The 6,588-nt window shown below is 35.3% G+C and overlaps 1 protein-coding gene across 1 annotated transcript in view; it reads right to left on the bottom strand.

The window, feature by feature from the left end:
• Nucleotides 1–6,087, bottom strand: part of LOC141398572 (frequenin-2) — a 258,760-nt gene extending 252,673 nt beyond the window's left edge. Inside the window, exon 1 of the mRNA XM_073975962.1 lies at nucleotides 5,916–6,087. The gene's annotated coding sequence lies outside the window, so the exon portion shown is untranslated. The remainder of the gene's footprint in view (nucleotides 1–5,915) is intronic.
• Between the last annotated feature and the right edge of the window lie 501 nt (nucleotides 6,088–6,588).

The following is a 6,588-nucleotide window of genomic DNA, read 5'->3' on the forward strand; positions in this document are numbered from 1 at the left end:
GAATCATATAAAGTTAGGGATTTGTTAGGAATATAGCAAGAGTATTTTCTCAATCAAAAACCAAGGGATTGGCATATAAGGATACACCTATATTACCCTCCAAAGTTTTTGGCACTTTTAAAAGAAGGTCCGATTGCAGGAAAAATTTGTTTTTTTTTTAAATGCTTAAGAAGTCTCAAAAATATAATTTTCATAAACAATTTTAAGTTTTCTCGAAAAAAATTCTGGGCGCTAAGTGGGTTAAACATACTATCGAACTTTACAACTGATATCATAGGGTAATTAGAGGTCAGAATCAGTTCACAGTCGACGAGTATGTACTGGGGTGTCTTATTTCAGCCGTCTAGATGACGGTTCTCTTGTTTCATCCCGTTGCTTAAACATATCTATTGAGATTCCCGGATTCTAAAGTGCTCGACCAACAGGTATGCAGCGAGTAGCTCACGATGTCGCGAAAATTTCCTGTGCTACTAGAGGATCTGAGGAAAAGGGTTGCTCTCTGAAGCATTGAAATTTCAAATTCATTTTCATCGGCCAGGGCCGAACCGCTCATTGCCTAGGACGGAATGCCAAAGGTCATGATTAACATTGGAGTCCGCCAGAACCAGTCTGTTATTGCCCTTCAACAGCTCCAAAAACGAATATCAGGCATATAACGCGGAGCACAACTATTCATCGGCAGTATGTACACATAAAGTATGTCTACCTCAGCATATTTCATTTAAAAATCACTAGAGTCAAGAGTATGTATAAGAAAAGCAAGACCTGACGTTGCGGAGGAGGCAACGTTTAAAACTACAAGTGACGGTGAGCTTTTTTTTTCTCGATCGTGGCGACCTTGATGTTTCTTTGAATAATAATGCATACAATTTCGCTGACTATGTTGAGAAAACCGTTGCAATTGGATTGCAGGAATTATACATTTCCTGGGTGCTGAACTGCAACATGGCGTGTAAGATGCACCGGTTGTTGCTGTTGGGGTGACTGCGGATGTTTCTCTTATTCCGACAACTGCGATAAATCCGACGACGATGTCATAGATGTTTTGGTGCAACATACCCATTTTCACTTTTATTTGCACACAAATTGTTTTAATTTCTTCAAAGCACTGTATCGACAAAAACCCCATTGCTCTGATTCATACCAGCCAGCATACAATATTTTGCTATTATGCAGGTTGTATACAATTTAGACGTTTCGATACAACACTATCGAAATCTCTTCCGAGTGTTGTGTTTTCGTTCTATCTACAATTTGATTCGAGATAAAAATTGCACGAGGTGCCCGAGAGAAATGTGCTAAATGAAATAAACAACGAACAATTTTTGCCATCAAATAAACAAAGTGTGGTCATGGGCCACAAACAAACGAAGAATAGCAACAGCAAGAAAAAAAAAACGACAGAATTCGTGGCCCACACCAAATACACCGTGAATAAAAGCAACAACAACCTTCAACTGATCGAATAAATAAATTGGGAATATGATTCGTATCATAACAACGTACAACATAGAGATATGCATAAAGACTTTGTGGGAGAGAATATATCTAACGAAACTATTAAAAAAAAACTATTTAATAATTACGTTCTTATTAAGACTACCAGACTAAACCCCATGAGTGGATCATTTTCAATATATGTTGTTTAATTTTAATATTCCCATAACGGTTTGATAACATATTAAATATTAAATTATAATAAAAAAACTTTAGATTATTTGTTTGTATTTTTTTTTTACTTTTTTCTTGAGCTATTGTGGCATTTGCTGTGTGCTAGTGATGAAATATAGCGCCGGGTGGTCTACAAATTAATTTTGTGCTATGGCATTTGTACGAATAGAGCCATTTTAAATGTATTTTGTTGGTTCTATCTGATTAATTTATAAACAGCTTATTAACAAATCTAAATCACATGAATGTGGTCGAGGGTGATTGAATTGAGTATGAGAATTATTTACAATGATGGACTTAAAAATATGAATTGCAAATACGGCGCAATTAAAGGATGCATAATAAAAACACTGTGCGACAACAAAAAAAAATGACAAGGAAACCTGAGTAGATTAAGAAAGTAGAGCTAAAAATATGAGATATGTACGTGTATCGGCGTTTTTCAAGTTTACATAGGAAAGTAACCAAAGTAGGCGGGGCAAGTTCCGGCCATTTCTAGTTTTTTTCGAAATATTCGAGTTAAGATATCTTGGAATCCTTGCATTTTAGGTATATAGAGTCTTTGGCAACTTTGCAGAGGAGGATGTGGGGAATATTACTTTTTAAAATTCTTAACCCTCATGCGGTTCACAAAAGGGGTCTTTTTGCTGCTTTTTCCGAAAATCTCTCAAAAACTCCTTTGAAATGTGATCATATCAAATCCAAATATTCTACAAAATTGTCATAAAATTTTACTATAGGTCTTAGAATACACCAAATCTGTAAATCTCATTTAATCGCCAGGAATCTCTAAAAATGAAAAACACGTTTTAGGTTTAAAGTCGAACTTCATCTGAGTTTATTAAAAATTTTCCCTCAATATATAATTTAAGAGAGATGACGTCAAAGGGAAAAATATTTTTCGTCAAATTTCACTATGGCTCACCAAAGAAATGAAATGTCTATTTACATTATATATGCTGAAAAAAAATTAAAATATTTCCCAATTTTTTTGATGAAATATTTTCCTTCTTTTTTCGGGTTGATACATGAAAGTAATATAAAAATTGGTTCCCGGTGAAAAGTGTCAATACGAGAAAAATGTGTCAATACGAGAAAATAAAATAAATCTGTAACCATAACATTCTTAACAGTCCTTGTTTTTGATATAGAGTTTAGGCCATATTTTAAAATTTGTATCCAGATTGTCGTTGTGATTCGACACTATAAATATCTTATGGTGGTTTTTCGTTATAAATTGATACATAAGATGTTGTGCGCTCCATTTAAGCAGCTTTCGAAATATTTGTGGTAAATATATTTTTGAAAAATATAGAAAACCCAGATCGGACCTGCCAAAATTGCGTATTTTTAGTATTTAGTATACCCTCAGCCTTTAGGCTAAAGAGGGTATATACACTTCGATACGACAAAAAATGTGCCTCATCGAAATAATGGTTTTAGACCCCAAGTATGTTCGTACGATATCCGTTTCAGACAATTTTGAGTATATCTAGCAATGTCCGTACGTCTGTCTGTCTGGCTGGCTGGTGCGCACGATAACTCTCGAACGGATCAATCGATTCGGTTCAAATTTTGGGTATCGAAATATTTTGTCAAGATTTGATTTATGTTCGAAGATGGGCCATATAGGTCCACTCCTTCAGGTACCTCCCCCACAAATGTTCAAAAATTGTCGCAAAACTTGTGGGCACGATAACTCTCGAAGGGAGTAACCGAATTGAACCAAACTTTGCATATGGTAAGACTACCTCTAGGCATACATCAGGTTTGAATATGGATTATATCGGTCCACTCCTTCAGGTATCTCCCACACAAAATTTGAAATAAGTGCAGTTTAGTGACACCTCACGAATCGTTATGAAATTTTTTGTAACAGGATGTTCGTGCGGCCCCGTTACGTCATTTTAATATTTTTCGAGGCGCATAACCTCAAAAAAAAAACGCTGCACTATGTCGCGAGTTCAAACAAGTCAGCTGAGCCGACAGAGATATACCCTCAGCCACGTACCCGAAGAAAAAAGTTAACACAATACTTCTGTAGGTTTTTTAGCTGTTGGGAAAATTTTCCAGGATGGAAAGGGCAGCAAAAAACTACATGTTGCAACAAAATTCAGTATGATCCAAGACGAGTGCATTTTTTCCAAACTTTGGGTAGGGTGTACCCGTAGGAGTGATCCGATGTAGTACATATTCGGACCTAATACAAATCTGTAGGAAATAATTTTTTTTCTTTATTAGTCTACGGATATTTTCCTTACAGACTATATAATTACAAATGTTGTACTTAATTTTCTGAATTTAAATATATTACAATTTTACTCTTCAATTTACAAAGTTTGAGCTAAATCGATTTCTTTGTTAAAAGGGTTATTTTACACATTTTACACCACCTAAACTGGGTGCCGGTAGGATTTTCTGAACCTTTTTGGGTCATTATCTCAGGAAGTATGGACTTGCCCACGAAAAAAAAAATACGACGTCGTAACAGGGGCCGCAAGTGCAACCTGCAGCACCACAAATTAATAAGATCAGAGAGGAGTTGTTAAACTATACTTTTTCCAAATTTTTTGTGGGAGGTACCCAAATGAGTGGACCGATATAGTCCATATTAGAACGCGATCTATGCCTGAAAGTAATATTACCAATAGCAAAGTTTGGCTCAATTCGGTTACTCCCTCCTAGAGTTATCATGCCCACAATCTTGGCGAAAATTTGTGGACCTTTGTGGAAGAGGTACCGGGAGGAGTGGACCGATATGGTCTATCTTCAAACTTAAACTAAGTTTGGACAAAATATTGAAAGACCCAAAATTTGAACCAAATATGTTGATCCGTTCGAAAGTTGTCGTGCGCTCCAACTACGACACATGGCATTATATGGGTTGTTTGCAGTTTTCGTGCTGATTTCTGAAGAAGTATGGACTTGATCCTGAAAAAAATTATATCGTCGTAATGGGGGTAGTGAATACAAGTGGTTGCAACAAAAATCAAAGCGATTCGAGAGTAGGGCTTAAACTGCACTTAAGCAAAATTTTGTGTGGGAGGTACCTGAAATAGTGGACCAATAGGGTCCATATTGGAACCTCATCTATGTCTGGTAGAAATGTCACGATGTGCAAAGTATGGACTAATTCGGTTACTCCCTTCAAGAGTTATCGTGCTGACAATTTTTCCGAACATTTTTGAACTTTTGTGGGGGAGGTACCTGAAGGAGTGGACTGATATGGTCCATCTTCGATTTTAAATCAAATCTGGACAAAATATTTCGATACCCAAAATTTGAGCCGAATCGATTGATCCGTTCGAGAGTTTTCGTGCGAACCAGCCAGACAGGCAGACAGACAGACGGACGGACACTCTTAGATCGACTCAAAATTGTCTGAAACGGATATCGTACAAACATACTTGGAGTCTAAAACCATTATTTCGATGTGGCACATTTTTGGGTTTCCAATGGACCAAAAAAACTTTTCTGATAAAAATTATGTACATAGGTCCATATTTTTATATAGCTCCAATAGAACGATATCGCCCGATTTTCGGTATTTTCAAGGTTTTAGCTACATTAAACAATCAATGTAGCTGATATTTGGTATTTAGTCTTCGCCAGGTCTTGCGAAATATTTGTACAGAGAATTGTTGGTATTGGTTCACGTTTTGATATAACCCCCGTGGAACGGTACCGCCCAATTTTCGGGATTTTAAGGTTTTAGCCACAATATCCACCCAAAATTACAGACATTTAGTGTTCAGTCTTCATATATTTTTGTGAGTTTATTGAATACATCAAAATTTTGTTTTTAAATATGAGCATTTTCCTTAACATTTTTTTGACCGATTAAAGGTCATTTTTTGTTAAAAATCGAAATTTTGACTTTGTATTATTTTCCTTGACAGTGTATTCTTTTTCGGGGACAAGGCCATACTTTTTCAGATAATGGCCCTGGAGCTCCAAAAAATCTGCCGGCACTAACTAAACTTGGTTGTTTAATTTTGTTTTTCGACCTTCTAATTTTTTATTTATTTTGTTAAGACTTTGTCTTATCGGGCTTTGAGGTCCTTTATGTGTCAATGAAAATAAAGATTATTTATTCCATTTTTTATCCGACGTTTCGTTGGTATCTGCCAACATCTTCAGGGATAATTTTTTATTAAATCTGGCAACGACAAACATAAAAATATATTACAAGTTTTTGTTGTAACATTAAATTTTTCTGTAGCACTAAGATATGTTTAACTTACATATAATCTTTCGTCAGGTTTTACATTTAGTTATGTTAAATTGAAGGGTTTTTTTCATAAGAACGACACAAACAATTAAATCGATAAATAAATGCAAAAATAATTAATAAAATATGTAAATATCACAGTGGTTCTTAATGCTAGTTGATCACAGAAAAATAAAAATACGACTAAAAAATCGCCAAAGTATAGATTGCGTTGGTGTTGTCTTTGTCCTCTTTTCTGTTTATTGCACATTTTGTTTTTTGTTGTATTCTTATACTCTCTAATGTAAATCTCTTGTTTTCTATTCTCTCTTTATCCAATATGTTGATATTTTCTAGATCTGCTGTGTGTTCGTTTTCTATACAGTGTTGTGCTAAAGCTGTTGTAAGTTTCTTTTTCTGTATGTCCGTCTTGTGTTCCGCTATCCTTGTGTTTAAGCTCCTCTTTGTTGTCCCAATGTAGAGTTTACCACATTTTTCTTGTTCATTCCCTTTGCACGTAATTTCGTATACTACATTGTTCTGATCAGATTTTTGTATCTTTGATTTTGTTTGCGTGTATAATGATGCTGTGGTTTTGTATGGTTTGTGTGCTATCTTAATTCCTTTTTCATCCATGATTTGTTTTAGTTGTTTTGTTTCTGTTAGTCGTGGTATAAACTGAACGCTGTAATATTTGGTGTTGCCTG

This window comes from Musca autumnalis, unplaced genomic scaffold (genome assembly GCF_047663935.1).
Source record: "Musca autumnalis isolate F117 unplaced genomic scaffold, ASM4766393v1 scaffold_3, whole genome shotgun sequence".
NCBI classification, from domain to species: domain Eukaryota; kingdom Metazoa; phylum Arthropoda; class Insecta; order Diptera; family Muscidae; genus Musca; species Musca autumnalis.